The sequence below is a fragment of the Quercus suber genome, unplaced genomic scaffold (assembly GCF_002906115.3).
Source record: "Quercus suber isolate HL8 unplaced genomic scaffold, Cork oak 2.0 scaffold_2, whole genome shotgun sequence".
In the NCBI taxonomy this organism is placed as follows: domain Eukaryota; kingdom Viridiplantae; phylum Streptophyta; class Magnoliopsida; order Fagales; family Fagaceae; genus Quercus; species Quercus suber.
In genome coordinates this window covers 3,074,058-3,091,788 of record NW_027069469.1, presented here as the reverse complement: position 1 = coordinate 3,091,788, position 17,731 = coordinate 3,074,058, and positions in this window count along the sequence as shown.

The following is a 17,731-nucleotide window of genomic DNA, read 5'->3' as shown; positions in this document are numbered from 1 at the left end:
TGGACGAGGTGTGTGGATGAACTGGGAGTTAGATACTTTTCCTTCCACATCAGTTGCCCCCTGTCCACATGGGTCGTTCAATTAATGGGGTGAGTTGTCAATTTGTCCTTAGATATTTATAGCTGATGTAAAATAAATCAATATGCCACGTGTCAGTATCTTATTGGCGATTAATCTCGTCGATTCATTTTTTCGAGGTAAGCGCCACGTGTTACTCTCGTATTGGTGACGTCGTTTTAAATGCCTAGGTGAACATCCTATAAATAGTGGAATCCCTCTTGTGCCCTTCACATTTCTAGAATTTTCTACCTTTGACATTCCTCGTCTAGAGCCTCGTCTAGGAGTTTTCACGCGTCTATAGCCTTCATCCGTCTTAGAACCAGGTATTCCCTCCTCCTTCGTCTTTTAGGTTTCTTCAATTTTTCTTTTCAAAGAAAATGTCAGCAACAATTATCTCCTCGTCTAGTGATAGCGTAGAGAAAGAGATAGACGAGTATTACGACGAGAGTAGCTCCAATAACTCTAGTAGTACTAGTGATAGCAGTGGGGGGAATTCTTCAGACGAGTACATTTCTGGCGTCCCTGGGCTTCCTTTGGAAGTTGTTCAAGATCAACTTCGGAAGGCCTCAGGGTCCAGGGCAGGTACCTCGTCCAACATTCCCCCTAATTCTTCGGACGAGCAGACCACTGTCTTTAGATGCGCTGTAGATGTTCCTTCTAAGACAGACGAGCAAAGGTTGAACAATCTTAGGACATGGTACCAAATCCCGGACGAGCTTAATCCCAGATTGCCAGTCTGTGGAGAATGGTGTTGTGACCCTCGTTTTGGGATAGGCGTCTATGAGGCCTATCTTTTGGGGGGTCTAAGATTTCCATTGAATTCCTTTATCAGAGAATTGCTATTTAGGTTAGGTTTAGGAGTATGTCAGTTTAACCCCAATGAGTGGAGGTTAATTATCTCCATGCAAATTTTGTAGAGGGAAGTATTTGGAGGAGACCGTCCTTTTACCGTGGACAAGTTCCTCTTCTGTTACAAACCCTCAGAAATTCATCAATCCCTTGGCTTCTATCAGTTCACTGCCAGGGGTAATGATTGTAGATTGATCAAGTCCTTGGCCTCGTCTGATAGGAAATGGAAGACGGAGTTTTTCTTTGTCTCTAGTTTTTGGGTTGGCTGCCCTGCGGATGTTGGCCGAGATACGTTTGGTCCTTATACTGGGGATTTAGGGAACCTCGTCTAGAGGATAAAGTCCTTATCCTTCCCTTTTTTTTTATTATTATTTTTTATGCCTAACTTTTATTTGTTTTCTTTTAGCCGTTGGACGACCTTCCCTCAGCAAATTTCACCGTGACCGCGTCCATAGGGCTCGTCTACACTCAGACAGAGACTTCCATTCCTTAGTTACACTCAGACGACTTGCCAAGTGGGGACTTGGCCCTAAACCGTCTGAAGAAGCTCTTGCACATGAGATTACAGTAAGAAGAAGTAAGTTCAAAATTCTAAGTGTTTCTGGCGTTGTTTGTCTTTCATCTTTGTTCTAAAAGATTTGTTTCCATTTTTTTTTTCTAGGAATGGTAACAATGAAAGGAAACAAAGGGAAGGAGGTAGCTGGTGAAGGGACTCGTCTTGAGGGCGAGCCTCAATCTCGTCCATTGGCTGGGGAGAAAAGGAAGACTTTGTCCAAAACTCTGGATTTAGGAAATCTCCCCAGCCGACGAAGCAAGAAAGTTAAACATGGCTCGTCCCAAGCGAAGCCCAACCTACCTCCGTCCCAACCACCTACCCAAGTGTTTGATGTTGATTCGTTCACGCCAATTGAGACCCCCCCGTCCAAGACTCCTACACCCAAGACGACTATTACCGCCTCGTCCCAGCCTTCCCAAAGGGTTGCTTCAAATATTGTTGAGAATGAAGATTTGGCCTGGGAACGGTTCCAGAGTGTTGTGCTTAATGAAGACATAAACGCCTGTTATGACATGTCCTTAAAGGACTTTGAACACTCAGGTGTTCATGACCTTTTTAAGGTATGGACTTCTTGAGTTCGTCTTGGCTATAATAAGAGGTTCATTTTGTTAACTTTCCTTACTCGTCCTCTTTTATAGGCTATATCCAAGTTTATGGCGGCTTCTAAGCAAGCTACAGAACTGGACAAGACGAGGGTCTTGCTGGAGACGAGGATCCAAGAGGTGAAGGACGAATCCAAAAAGTGGGCCGAGATAGCTGCTAAGGCTAAGGAGAAGGCGAAGGAGTTAGAAAATTTGGTCGAGGAGCTGAGAGCTGATGTTGTGGAGAAAGATACTTGTCTTGATCATCTCCAGAAAAAGAATGACGAGCTGAGTTCTCTTCTCTCCAAAGCACAAGAGGACGCGGTGGTTGAATTTAAGGCATCCAAACAATATACTGATCTCCTAGACACCAACTATGCAGCAGGCTTTGAAGATTTCAGAATGGAGACTGTAGAAAACTTCCCTGAAGTTGACTTTAGCTCCATCAAACTTAATTTGAACGCTGCTGCTACCAGCTCTCTCCTTCAAAATGGCTCTGAAGACATCAATATTGAAGACGACGCCTCGACTCTGCCTCCTCAGGATGATTCCCATATTGATGCTCCCCCAGTTTAAGGACGAAATTTTAACTTAGTTATCCTTGTATTTTTATTTTTATTTTTTTTTTGGTTTTCACTGGGTCTGTATTATGACCGTTTCATGTAATTTAAGCACATTCACTTCGTCCATAGCTCTTAGGACGAGGTTTTGAACAATTATTTGTGCCTTCGATGAATGAATGTTGTTCCTTTTCTTTTATATATGTATGAACAAGATTTTTATTCCCATGCATTTTTAACTCGTACATATTCCATATACTTATCTCCTACCATTTTCTTTGGAATTTCACTAATGTAACTCGTATGTGAAATGGTAATTGATAGTATTGTCCGTCCTTAGACTTGGTTTTCATGTTAGATGAGCTTTAGACCCCGCATTATGCTCGTTCATGGACTGATTACTATTCTCATCCATGGACTAGATTGCTTTAGCAGGTGCTTATGAAATAACTCATCCATACATTCTCTCGTCCATAATGGAGATGTGCACCTTGTTTTACTGTTCATTATTCGGACGAGGATAAGCTTTATCTCTTCCTTTTTTCTGGATGAGCTTACCTTGTTCTTTTAAGAAAAATTTGACGATACATCTCTGCGTCCAGAGAATTTTCTCGTCATGGGCTCTTCAGCCTTTTAGTGAGTTAATAAAGATAGTATGAAACTTCAAGAATTCACACACAACATTATGTACATAGCATAAATATTGTTCATAGACGAGGCACATGCTTATGAGCTAGTGCTTATTGTAAAAACAAATACAAGGTGAATTATTACTTCGTCCATAAGTTTTAACATAATAACAGAAATATTAGAAATATAGACAATATTAGACATGGATAAACAAGTCTCATATAGCTTTCAGGTACGTCCAGAGTTCTGCTCCTCTAGGCTGGCTTTTTATTGATAGTACCTCCTCAGGTGCTCGACATTCCAAGGATGCTCCAGCTTCCTCCCGTCCAGGGCCTCCAAGTAATAGGATCCTTGTCTTTTATAGTTGATAACCCTGTAAGGGCCTTCCCAATTAGGTCCCAACTTCCCATGAGCCGGGTTCTTTGTTGCCAAAGATACCCTTTTCAAGACGAGGTCTCCTATGTTGAAACGCCTTAGCTTCACCATTGCATCATACTGCCTAGCCATAAGGTTTTTGTACCTTGCCATCCTTTGTTCAGCGTCCATCCTTACCTCGTCTATTAGATCAAGGTTCAAACGGAGTTACTCCTCGTTATCTTTGTCTTGATACGCTGCCACTCTATGATTGGCCATATGCACTTCTGCAGGTATGATTGCTTCTGTTTCATAGGCTAGCTTGAAAGGAGTTTCCCCTGTAGGAGTTCTCGTTGTCGTTCTATATGCCCACAGAACACCTGGTAGCTCATCTGGCCATACTCCCTTAGCCCCCTCAAGCCGAGTCTTGATTATTTTTAACAAGAATCGGTTTGCAACTTCTGCCTGGCCGTTAGCTTGTGGGTGGGCTGGTGAGGAGTAGTGATTTTGAATTCCAAAGTGTATGCAAAAATCTTTGAAAAGTGCATTGTCAAATTGTCGTCCGTTGTCCGATACCAGCACCCTGGGTACTCCAAATCTGCACACAATGTTCTTCCACACGAAGTTCTTGACATTTTGTTGTGTGATGTTGGCCAAGGATTCTGCTTCTACCCACTTGGTAAAATAATCAATACCAACCACGAGGAATTTCATTTGTCTTACACCCAGTGGAAATGGACCCAGAATGTCTAGTCCCCATTGTGCAAAAGGCCACAGGGCCGTCATTGGAGTCAAATACTCTGATGGTTGCCTGGGGACGTTGCTAAACCTTTGGCATTGATCACAGACCTTGACGTAGGCCTTAGCGTCAGCTTGCATGTTTGGCCAATAATATCCTGCACGGACGATTTTGTGGACGAGCGACCTGGCTCCTGAGTGATTGCCACATGCTCCTTCATGAATTTCTCTTATTATGTAGTTCGCTTCGTCCGGGGCCAAACACCTGAGATAAGGCTGGGAAAAACCTCTTTTGTAAAGAATCTCGTCCATAAGAACGTACCTGGCCGCCCTTGCCCTCAGCTTTCTAGCTTCGTCCTTCTCTTCTAGAAGTCATCCGTCTTTTAGGTATGACACAATTGGAGCCATCCAATTTGCTATATTTTCCACCTATTGTACTTTTGGGATGTCTATACTTGGCATATACTGAATTTCATCAATTTTGTCTACGGCTTCACTCGTTGAGGCTTCTCTCGCCAAGGCATCAGCTTCCATGTTCTCCTCCCTTGGGATTTGAACGAAGCTAACTTCCTCAAACTTTTTTATAAGGCGTATCACTCTGTTTAGATACTTCCTCATTTGTTCTTCCTTAGCCTCAAACATTCCATTCACTTGGCCTATGATTAACTGAGAATCTCCCAAGACGAGGAGTGACTTCGCTTTTACGGACTTGGCCAATTCCATCCCTTTGAGAAGAGCTTCATACTCAACTTCATTATTAGTTGTCTGGTACTGCAAATGAACTTTGTGTTTTAGTTTGTCCCCCTCTGGAGATTGCAAAACCACACCTATTCCTCCTGCGTACTGTGTAGACGAACCATCCACATAGACGACCCACTTGATATTTTCCTTCTCACCCACCTCGTCACAATTTAAGGTAAACTCTGCAATGAAATCTGCTAGAGCTTGAGCTTTTATGGCATGCCTCGGTTGGTACTTTATGTCAAACTCACTGAGCTCGACGGCCCATTGGATCAAACGTCCTGCAGCCTCTAGTTTGTTCATTGCCTTCTTGAATGGGTGATCTGTCATGACGTTAATGATATGAGCTTGAAAATAGTGCCTTATTTTTCTGGAGGCTGTTATCAATGCAAAAGCCAATTTCTCCATTAACGGATATCATCCTTCCACTCCCCTCAGTGCTTTGCTGGTATAGTATACAAGTCTTTGTACCTTGTCTTCTTCCCTCACTAGTGCTGAACTCACTGTGTGTGGGGTGACTGCCAAATATAAATACAACTCCTCTCCTTGCATGGACGGGCTTAACAAAGGGGCCTTGGTGAGATATGTTTTCAAATCTTCAAAAGCTTTCTGACACTCGTCGGTCCATTTAAATGTTTTTTTAAGAACCTTAAAAAATGGCAGGCATTTGTTAGTAGCTTTAGAAACAAACCTGTTGAGGGCGGCAACTCGTCCGGTGAGGGACTGGACTTCTTTACCATTGCTCGGAGGCTTCATACTCAATATTGCTTGAATTTTGTCAGGGTTTGCTTCGATTCCTCTGTCGGAGACCATAAACCCTAGGAATTTCCCTGATGATACTCCAAAAGCACATTTGCTAGGGTTCAACTTCATGTGATACTGCCTCAGTGTGTCGAATGTTTCCTGCAAGTCGTCCAAATGCCTATCCTCATCCTGAATTTTCACCAACATATCGTCTATATAGACTTCCATATTCTACCCGATCTATGGATGAAACATATGATTAACCAGTCGTTGGTATGTTGCTCCAGCAATTTTCAAACCAAAAGGCATCATTTCATAACAAAATAATCCCTGACTGGTGATAAAGGACGTCTTCTCTTGGTCTGCTTCATCCATCCTAATCTGATTATATCCAGAGAAAGCATCCAGGAAACTGAGCAACTTGTGGCCTACAGTAGAATATACCAGCTGATCAATGCGTGGTAACGGGTAACTATCCTTGGGACAAGCCTTATTTAAGTCAGTGAAATCAACACACATTCTCCACTTGCCGTTCGCCTTCTTGACCATGACCACATTGGCTAACCAGTCAGGATAGTATACCTCTCGAATGAACTTCGCCACAATTAACTTCTGAACTTCCTCCTTAACAGCATTGTCTCTCTCTGGGGCGAACACCCTCTTCTTTTGTCACACTGGTTTGGAGGAAGGGCATACACTCAGACGATGGGTAATGACACTAGGATCTATACCCGGCATGTCTTCGTGACTCCATGCAAATACATCTCTGTTTCTTTTTAAAAAACAAATGAGATCCTTCTTGATCTTCGCTTCCAGATCTGCTCCAACCCTGGTACACCTCCTAGGGTTATTATCATCTAAAGAAATATCTTCCAACGCTTCAATGGGTTCTGCCACAACTTTCTTTTCCTCAATATTCATTGCTTGAATTTGCTCGTCCGTAGCCAGCATGGCTAGATAACACTCTTTTGCTGCTAATTGGTCTCCCTGTACTTGGCCTACCCCATGTTCCGTCGGGAACTTGACTGACAAATGGTAGGTAGATGTAACTGCCTTCCACCTATTTAGGGTTGGCCTCCCAATTATTGCATTGTAAGAGGATGAACAATCTACCACAAGGAAGTTCACCTCCTTAGTAACTTGCTGCGGGTATGCCCCCACTGTCACTGGTAATGAAATACTGCCCACAAGTTGCACCTTCATTCCACCAAAACCTACTAGGGGGGAGCTCGCTGGCCGGAGCAAGTCTCGTCCTAACCTCATCTGCTGAAAGGCTGGATAATACAAAATATCAGCAGAAATCCCATTATCTATCAACACCCTTCTAGTCTTGTAGTCAGCAATAAGGAGGGTGATGACAACAGCATCGTCATGAGGGTGATGGATTCTCTCTGCATCCTCGTCCGTGAAGGTGATCGCCTGCTAGTCCGTAGTCCTTGCACTCGGTGATCGTCCAGAGAGCTGAACGCTCTGCACTGCTTTCAAGTATGCTTTCTTTGACTTGGATAATTGTCCTGCAGAACTTCCCCCTAGAATGATTCTTATTTCTCTGAGCGGTGGTCGTGATGATTCTTCTACCTTCCCTTTCAATTTCTCGTCCTTGTGATCTTGTCCAAGGAAATTTCTCAGCTTCCCTTGTCTGATGAGATTCTCAATCTGCTGCTTCAAATTGAAGCACTCGTCCGTGTCGTGCCCATGGTCTCTATGGAAGCGACAATACTTATTCCTATTGCGCTTGTTGGGATCTCCCTTCATCTTCTCTGGCCACTTTAAGGAAGGCTCGTCTTTGATTTGCATAAGGACTTGCTCGAGCGACACGTTCAAAGGAGTGTATTGTTGGTTCCTCGCTGATGGACTTGCCTTCTTCTCTCGGTCTTTCTTATCCTCTGTTCGTCCCTTCTTCAGATGAGGACCCTGTTCAGAATGACGAGCGGGATTTGTTTCCATTCTTTCAGCCCTCTTCCTCTTCTTAGCTATAATCGCATCCTCTGCATTCATGAAATTTTAGGCAGAATGGACGAGTTCAGCCATGGACTGAGGTTCCTTCTCATAAAGTTTATGTATAAATAAGTCAGAATTGACACCATTATGGAAAGCTGCCAACAGTAGCTTGTCATCTACCTCGTCCACGGTCAGGGTTTCCCTATTGAAGCGTGTGATGAAGGAACGCAGGCTTTCATTCTCTCCTTGCTCTATGGTTAGCAAACTAGACGAGGAACGCTTATGTCTCTGTCCTCCAATGAAGTTATTAACGAATAATTTGCTTAACTCCTCGAAAGAACTTACTGAATTCGGGGGTATTTTACTGAACCAAACTCGCGCAGGCCCTTTGAGGGTAGTTGGAAAGGCTCTACACATTATCTCATCCGGAACCCCTTGAAGATGCATAGTAGTCTTAAAGGTAGCAATATGGTCAAAGGGGTCACGTGTGCCATCATATGAGTCTAAGGAAGGCATCTAGAACTTTGGTGGCAAGGGATGGCCATTGATGGATGCGATAAAGGGTGAGTCAGTTCTGTGAACTAAATCTTCTACAAGATTGGTCCTTCTCATGCTCTGTCTCTCCAAATGTGGTACCCTCCGTGAAACAGCACCCCTTGATTGATTTTTAGGTTTAAGGTTTCTTTCACCTTCCTGACTTTGTTCACGCTCCTCTCCACGAGCCTCGTGCCGTTGCCTCCTGAAATTAATCTCCCTCTGCAAGTCTTGATTTTGGAGAGTTAATTCTGCCATGGCAGCAGCCATGGATTGCATGTGTTAGGCAGAAGAGGGCTGCATGGCAGGCGCCGATTGTTGACCGTGATTGGGATTACTGGAAGCGTCTCTACTCTCTTAGGGGCCTGGACTGGTAGCCCTTGATCTTGTCCGGACCATCTCAGCCCTTTTTCCTGAGAAAGAAATAGTAGGACTCGACAAATGAAATTCAAATGCAGTGAATACAATCTAATTTCTTTTCCACAGACGGCGCCAACTGATGTTCCCAAGGAAATCAGTGGGCTGAAGATCTCCGGGTCTTGATCTCGAAGGGTATCCTGGAAAACAAAATAGGATCAGAGGAGACCGGTGGAGGCCGGCCAAGGGTCCTCCGATGGCAAAGTTAATCTTTTTGCTAATCGCTGAAAGAGAGAAAATGCTATCAAGAATTTTTCAGAAGGTTTTTTCATACCTTGCTTCTCTGCCAATGAGTCCTTTATATAGTGTTCGCCCAAAGCGGTTACCTTGTAACTTCTCCAGTCATTGCAGGTCTCAGGAGTAACCGCTATAACTGTCATGGAAGTTACAATACTTAGATTCCATGCTCAATCATTTACTATAGAACAGTTGATGGAACATTGCATTCGTTGAGAACAGACGCAACGTCTCATCTCGTCTATCTTACCTTTACAAAGGACGAGACGCTGTTATAATGCCTAGCTCGTCCGTCATCAAGGACGGACGAGACATTATTACAATGTCTCGTCTTTGTCCCTCAGGATGACGAAGACCGATTAGGATGAATGTTGATTTAATTGGCGAAGGCCCCTTCCTTTTTCTTGGACGAGGTGTGTGGACGACCTGGAAGTTAGATACTTTTTCCTTCCCCATCAGTATATATCCTAGTGCTATATCCAGCCAAGAACCATAAAGAAACCAAGAACTATAAAGAAAGGTAGAGGGAGGAAGGCTGATTTAAACGAAGAAAAATGAAGGTCTCTAGAAGAATTTAAACTCGTATCAATAGCAAGCATCACCTCCAACTTAAACATTAGAGCCCTTATGTTTGGAATCTGGGCAATTTATAGGATTGAAACAATCAAATATTTATCAGTGTAGTACTCTCAATTACAATGATTAAATAATCGTGCATGAATGTCTTTAAGGAGTGGCCTCAGACCCTTGGCCCAAATGATATGCATTTGGCTGTAGTTTTTATTGAGGTCTTTGGGGTTTACTTTGGGTACACAGTCATGAGGCCTCTCCTAAATTTTCAATAAAATCCAAAAACCAATGCACTTTCGTGGGCTTTCAAGTGTGAAATCATAATTTCAGCTGTAATACTTAAGCTTGTAACTTATATATTCATGCAGAATCATTACTTTTTTTTTTGGTAGTCGCAAAATCATTACTTATCTTTTTGCATAATTGGATGCCAAAATGCAAGCATCACAGATTCATAATTTGATTTGATTTAGGTCTTTTATTTATTATGTTTGATAAAACATGTATTTTAGTGCTCAATGTTTGTTTCACGATTAGAAACTTCTCTCAAAATAGTTTATGAATTCAAGTATATCTTATGTTTCCTAGAATGTAAATGGAACACATAAATAATATTAAATCTCATGCTCAAACATTATGTCCCTACTTAATCGTAGTTACCTGCAAAACTATTGAATCGTTGACTTGTATAATGGCCAATTTTGGGTATCACATCTTCTACCTAGACATGGCAAAACAGGCGGGGCGGGTTGGGGCCCGGGTTCGGGATGGGTCAATCGGGTTGCGGGTCATTTTAAGCAGGTTAAAAACGGGTTTGGGTCAATCAGGTTGTGGGTCGGGTTGACCTGTATTTTTCACGTGAGTTTTATTTAATAAAGAAAACAACATGTATTTGCTATTTAGAAAGTCATGCAACAAATTACTTGATGTAAAATGCATTACTTTGAATTCACCACTTATATTAAGAATGAATTACACTTATTAATACTTATTCAATAATTTTAAAATTATACAAATCCTAACATTGCTATCTAAAACAAAATAACACAAAAATAAGTAAAACAAATACACAAGTTTTATTTCTACACAATATCAACTCCCAAGATATAAAACAAAATTACAAATGACTTACTGGATAATTCATTTGACAAAGAATAAAAACATATAGGAAATTTACAATTTTGAAAATTAATTTTATAATCTATTGTCAATTGTGGTTGGCACTCTATTTCAATTTGAGATATATATTAAAGTTAATTTGATTGTTTACTTATTTATACATGGTCTCTTTTATGAATATCATATTATTGTTAAGCAACACACACTCTAGGAAATATCATAATTTATTTTGAAAAGCTATTTATTTTGAACATAAATTGTTAAAAATAGGTCTAAGCATTCACAATTTATGTTAATTTGATACTTTGGCTTCACTATTTTCACACTTGTAAATGTTTCTTACACATGTCTACAATTTTAAATTTATGTTTTTAACTGTACTGTAACCAGATTATCTTGACATGTACTTTACTATTTGATATCTAAAAATCTTTACTCATTACAAAATGCTCAATCATTCATCTTTCAATTAGTTTGCATACAGTTATGTAAATGTCTCAATTGTTTCCTTAAAGCTCATAACAAACAATTAAACCAATATTGTCTTAATTTTATTTTTATTTTTACTATAAAAAAAAAATTAAAAATGGTTTGGGTTTGGGTCATCGGGTCAGGTCTGGTCGACTCGCAAAAAACATGGGTCAGGTCACGGGTCAACCTGTTTTTGCTTCGGGTAAAAAAAATCAGGTTCGGGTCAGGTATTTTTTGGGTCGGGTCGGGTCAGAAAATTCTGACCCGTTTTGTCATGTCTACTTCTACCTAAAAAACAACAAACCCCAAATAAGAAATTTGGGCAATAGCAAACCAATGTCTCCAAGACATTTATTCAAGAAAAGATTGATGTGAACATTATAATGGAAGGGGGAAATAGAATAATGTAAAAAAAAAAAAATCTGAGCAACCCAAATTTAAGATTTTAGCATTTGGTTCATTTTCAAATATTCTAAAAAGGAAAGACAGGTTTTATGGCCTTGAAACTCGATATGAGTAAGGCCTATGATAGAGTGGAATGGCCATACATGGAGCGTGTTTTGGTGAAGATGGGTTTTCATAGTAGATGGGTGCATCTTTTGATGCTCTGTATTACAAATGCATCCTATTCCATTTTGATTAATGGTGAACCCCATGGCAATATTATTCCTACAAGAGGACTTAGACAAGGGGATCCCCTATCCCCCTACCTCTTTCTCATGTGCACTGAAGGCCTTCACGGTCTAATAAAAAAGGCAACCCATAATGGCGACATAAGAGGAGTATCTATTTGTCAAAATGGACCTAAGATAACTCATCTACTCTTTGCAGACGATAGTGTGATTTTTTGCAGGGCCAAGGAAAGTGAATGCCAATACCTACTTGATATTTTGGCTAAATATGAGAGTGCTTCGAGGCAACAAATTAATCGCACCAAGACTACTCTTTTCTTTAGCAAATCCACATCTGAAGAGGTGCAATCTTCAATCAAAAATATGCTTGGAGTTTCAGTCATTCAACAATATGAAAAATATCTAGGCCTTCCATCACTTGTGGGTCGAAAAAAGAAGGAGAGTTTCACCCATATCAAGCAACAAGTTTGGAAAAAACTAGCCGGTTGGGATGCAAAACTCCTATCTCAAGCGGGAAGAGAGATCTTAATCAAATCCGTGGCCCAAGCTCTACCCACTTACACTATTACATGCTTCAAAATACCACTTTCCTTATGCCATGAGATCGAATCAATGATATGCAGATTTTTTTGGGGTCAAAAGGGTGATAATAGGAAAATTCATTGGGTGAAATGGCAAGATTTGTGTAAACCCAAAAGCCAAGGGGGTATGGGCTTCAAAGACCTTGCTTTGTTTAATGATGCCCTCCTAGCCAAACAAACTTGGCATCTACTTCATGACACAGATTCCCTATTCTACCGGGTTTTTAAGGCGAAGTTTTTTCCAAATTCTACAATCATGGAAGCAAAAAATCCGGCAAATGCCTCATATGCTTGGAAGAGTATATTGAAGGGGAGGGATGTCATTAAGAGAGGTGCAACATGGAGAATAGGGTCGGGCCTATCGGTCAATGTATGGGGGGAGAACTGGCTACCTACTAAACATAATCCTAGAACCATCACACCTGTGGTGGTTGGATGGGAAGGTGCAAAGGTTGGAGATTTTATTGATCAGAGGCAAAAAATTTGGAAGGCTGATTTAGTTGAGGCAGTTTTTTATGATTTTGAAGCATCAATTATAAAAAACATTCCCCTGTGTTGTTCCATTCAAGATGATGTTCTTATATGGCCATTCACAACGAACAGAAATTACACTGTCAAGTCCGGTTACTGTTTTTTTATAGGAAGCCTCTAGAGTGCAACAACCGGGTCAGTCATTAACCCAAGCTTTGTCACCGTTGTGGAACAAAATCTGGGCTCTTGATGTTCCAAACAAAGTGAAGACACTGATATGGAGAGCATGCAAAAACTCCCTACCCACCAAAGCAAACCTGTTTCGGCACAAGATCACACCTAATGGACGATGTGAGATATGCAAATGAGAAGATGAAGATGTTCTGCACGCACTCTACCACTGTCCAGCCTTGCAATCTCTTGGAAACTCCATACCAGCATGGAATCAAAGCTCTCTCAAATAGAGCACATGCTTCACTGACTTTATTGGTTTTATTTTTGCAGGTACAGCAGATCCGACGCTCTTTTCCTTGGTATTATGGAACTTGTGGAATCGGAGAAACAATCTCCGACTTGGGAAACCAACACTCCTACTAGACAAGATACTGGAACACTCTCAGGAGCGACAACTTGAGTCCCATTCCAGCCCCATAATATCAGCAAAACAGAGGAAAACGCAGTCAACAACATGGACTCCGCCCTAAGATAAGTGGTACAAAATCAATTTCGACGGGGCCACATTTGTCGAAGATGGAAGCGCAGGATTGGGTGTTTTCATACGAAACAAAGAAGGACAAGTTATGGCATCGTTGTCTCAAAAAAACCCCCTGCCAATGACAGTCATCGAGGTTGAGGTTCTTGCAGCACGGAGAGCCCTTGAACTTGCTGTGGAGCTGAGTTTTGACCATCTCATACTTGAAGGGGATTCTGAAATTTTACACAGAGCTTTGCTAGCAGAAGGCAGGAACTTCACACCCTGTGGACATTTAGTGCAAGACATTGTATACCTTAGTAGTTTCTTTTCAGCTTTTAAAACTTCTCTTGTACGTCATTCAGGTAATAAGTTAGCTCACTCTCTAGCAAGGAACTCAAAATCCCTCAATCATATGCAAATCTGGATGGAAAATGTACCACTAGATCTATCATTTGTTGTTCAGGCTGACCTTAGTAGCCTACCTTAATAATATTCAGTAACTTGCTTCTCAAAAAAAAAAAAATTCTAAAAATTCTAAAAAGATTAAACATACTAAAAAAAAAATACTGACCCAATAAGATCACGCTCTTAACTCTTTCAATTAGCAAGTAACAGTTTGTCAGTACCACCCTCATCTTGAAATCAACATAGGTAAATAAGCATATCCATAAATAGAAGAATTTGTGCAAAAAGTACAGCAGGCTAATATGAAACCAATTGTAACGAATCAAAAAATTCACCAAATTTAGACCCTCTCACATTTGGTAACATAAAAAATCATGACAATAATAAAATGTAGGTCCATAGCAAGATTTTATGTGTTGTACTGTCTTGAAACGATTGTTTGTGGAATCTTTTGAAATTCATATAAAAGATAATTTTAGTGTGTTATAGAGTTGATCATGTGTGGTTTCCTTGTTGCTATGTTGCTGCACTATTCACAGGTTACTACTCTACACCTAGTCTAGTGCTAGTATATTAGTGATTTGGTCATTTGGTCAACTACCTGGCTGATATATTTATTGTGGGTCCAAATGCTAACACCAAAAAAAAAGAAAAAAGAAAAAGAAAAAACAAAAGCATCAAAAATACCAAATTGTAATCAGCCCATCAACATTTTTTTCTTAACAAAGAATAGTAATCAAATAACACCACCCAAGCAAGCAACAGAAACCATAAACCCCAGCAAAATAAAAATTGTACGAAACAATTCTGAAGTTTAAACACTATATTCTAACTTTGTATAGCTTATACATACCTTCAGGTGTTTTAATCGGTCCAAAATTCTTTCATAAAGCTCTCTAGTCCTTTCAAATTCATCTTCTAATATTTCAAAATCAACGTATACCTATTATTAAACAAATTAGAAAAGAAAAAAAAATTAATGGTAACATAATTCTTTTACAATACAACAGAACCAAGGGCAAGTATATAAAACAATACTAAAGAGAATTGTTTTTTTTTTTTTTTTTTTGAATTAATAGCTTTCTCTTTTTGTTTTCCTAAACTCTGTGTTAAATTTTTTTTTTTTTTTTTTTTTTTGAATTAATAGCTTTCTCTTTTTGTTTTCCTAAACTCTGTGTTTTTATAGATTGAATAAACTTAGTTGCTTATATATATATATATATAAAACCTTCACACATACCCTTATTTGCACTGCACGTATGGTACAAAAAGAGGAAAACAACATCAAACAAAAGGAAAATAGAAACGTGAACTGAATCATCAAACAAAAGGGGTAGTAACAAAATGTAAAAAGGGGAAAAAAAATATCAAACAAAATAATAGAACACAAAATAAACTAGATTTAGAGATACCTGATCTGAATCATCAAGCTACTGTCAATATTTATATACTATGAGGTGAGGAAGTTAGGAAGGAAGGAAGATGGAAAGGCTGTCGTTAGAAAGGGTGAAACCGTAGAATAAAAATGTGGGGAAGGGAAAGGAATCTGAAACCATACAACCAAAGGAAATTTGATACCGTGCAATAAAAGGAAAACATAGAGTTTGAAACTGTGAACATTGGAGAAGGGGAAGGATTCTGAAACATGCAACAAAAGGAAAATTGAAATTTTGAGTAAACCCTGTTTCTCAAAAAGCCTAAGTTGAAAAGGCCTTGCACTTAGGCTTTATGGTGGAATTAAATTTATAAGAAGTGAGATTTATGTTGAAGATAGGATTAAGAAATATTTTATATACGTGAGTAATTTAAAATTGATAAAAACTATTTTCAAATTATAGAAAAAATAGCAAAAAAAAAAAAAAAAAAAGATCAAGATGATATGGCTGATGATCTAGTTCAATGTAAACGTAGCATCTTTAAATGTTATGCTTAGTATTGTACAGATTATAATTTTCACTAAGGTTGCATTTGGAAAGCTTATCTTTTGCCGACTTAGTTTACTGATTAATTTATTTTTACTATTATTTATAGTCATACTATACTTTTTAATACTATTCACTGGGTGAAGTGGTCGGAACTTTGTAAGCCTAAGACACAGGGAGGAATGGGGTTCAAAGATTTGTCTCTATTCAATGATGCGCTTTTGGCCAAACAAACTTGGCGCTTGCTCCATGACAAGTCGTCTTTATTCTACCGTGTGTTCAAGGCAAAATTCTTCCCTAATACATCGGTTATGGAGGCCAAAATTCCCGCCAACTCCTCGTATGCTTGGAAGAGTATTATGAAGGGTAGGAATGTGATTAAACGAGGTGCAAAATGGAGGATTGGGTCCGGCAGGTCTGTTCCTATTTGGGGTGAGAACTGGCTACCTAGCTCATGTCACCCCAAGGTCTTATCACCACGAGCTGAAGGGAGGGGAATGAGGTTGGTGGCTGATTTAGTCGACCCAGACATTAAGGAGTGGAAGGTGAATGTCATTGATAATTTGTTCTATAACTTTGAAGCAACCCTTATAAAAAATATGCCTCTCTGCCGATCCATACAAGATGACGTCCTAATTTGGCCTTTTAACCCCGATGGAGTCTATTCTGTCAAATCCGGATACAGGTATCTTCATGAGCAATAGCAACATGGCCTGCTTGGGCCTTCAGACATTTCGGTGCTCACGCCTCTTTGGAAGAAAATTTGGGGACTTCAGGTTCCAAATAAAGTCAAGCACCTAGCTTGGAAGGCTTGTAAGGATTCATTGCCAACCAAGACTAATCTGATCCGCAGAAAGGTCATTACTGAGGGCTGCTGTGATGTTTGTAAATTGCATCAGGAGGATGTGGTTCATGCCTTGTTCCTCTGCCCAGCTTTGCAACCCGTTTGGAGGTCTCAAGCCCATTGGAATCATAGCACGCTTCAGGCGTGCTCCTCTTTCACTGATATTTTTGAGCTTATTTTTGCATGTAATAGGGAGCCCGATCTTTTTGCTGCTGTGCTATGGACACTATGGAATAGGAGGAATAATTTGCGCCTGGGCAAGCCTGCACTCTCACTCGGTCAAGTGGTTGAATTTGCTCAAGATTGACTCCTAGAGAGAGCTTCTTGCAGCGTTGGCTTTCACCAAACCCGACCCCATCAGGTAGCAGCTTGGCAGGCACCGGTTCAAGATACTTATAAAGTCAACTTCGATGGCGCGGTTTTTGTTGAAGAAGGACTTGCTGGCTTGGGAGTTGTGATCCGCAACGACCATGGACTGATCATGGCTTCTCTTACTCAGCAAATACCTCTACCCGGTTCAGTTATAGAGGTGGAAGTCTTGGCGGCACGGAAAGCATTGGAGCTTACACTTGAACTTGGCTTCGACAACATCACTCTTGAAGGAGACTCTGAAGTTTTGATCAAATCTTTAGCGAAGGGTGGCAATTCTTTGGCTCACTGTGGTCATTTACTTGCAGGCATTCGTATGCTCATGGCTCGGTTTTCATCGCTTAGTTTATCTCATGTTAAGAGACATTGTAATAGTTTGGCACATGCCTTAGCTCGACGAGCATCCTCTACCCCTAATTTGTCAATCTGGATGGAAGAAATACTACCAGACCTTAACTCTGTATACATGGCTGATTTGAGTGGCCTAAACTAATAATATTTTACTGTCTTAATTCTCAAAAAAATAATACTATTCATAAGTTTTATTAAACTATATCAATTAACTTCTATTTTTATTTACCGTATTTTCAATAAAAAATTTTAAATTTCAATAAAATAAGATTCAAACGTGCGGTAAATGTTACAGCGGAGTGTATCAATTATTTGAAAAGATATTGTGTCATGATTCATGTCTCTGTAGCTGATAGACCG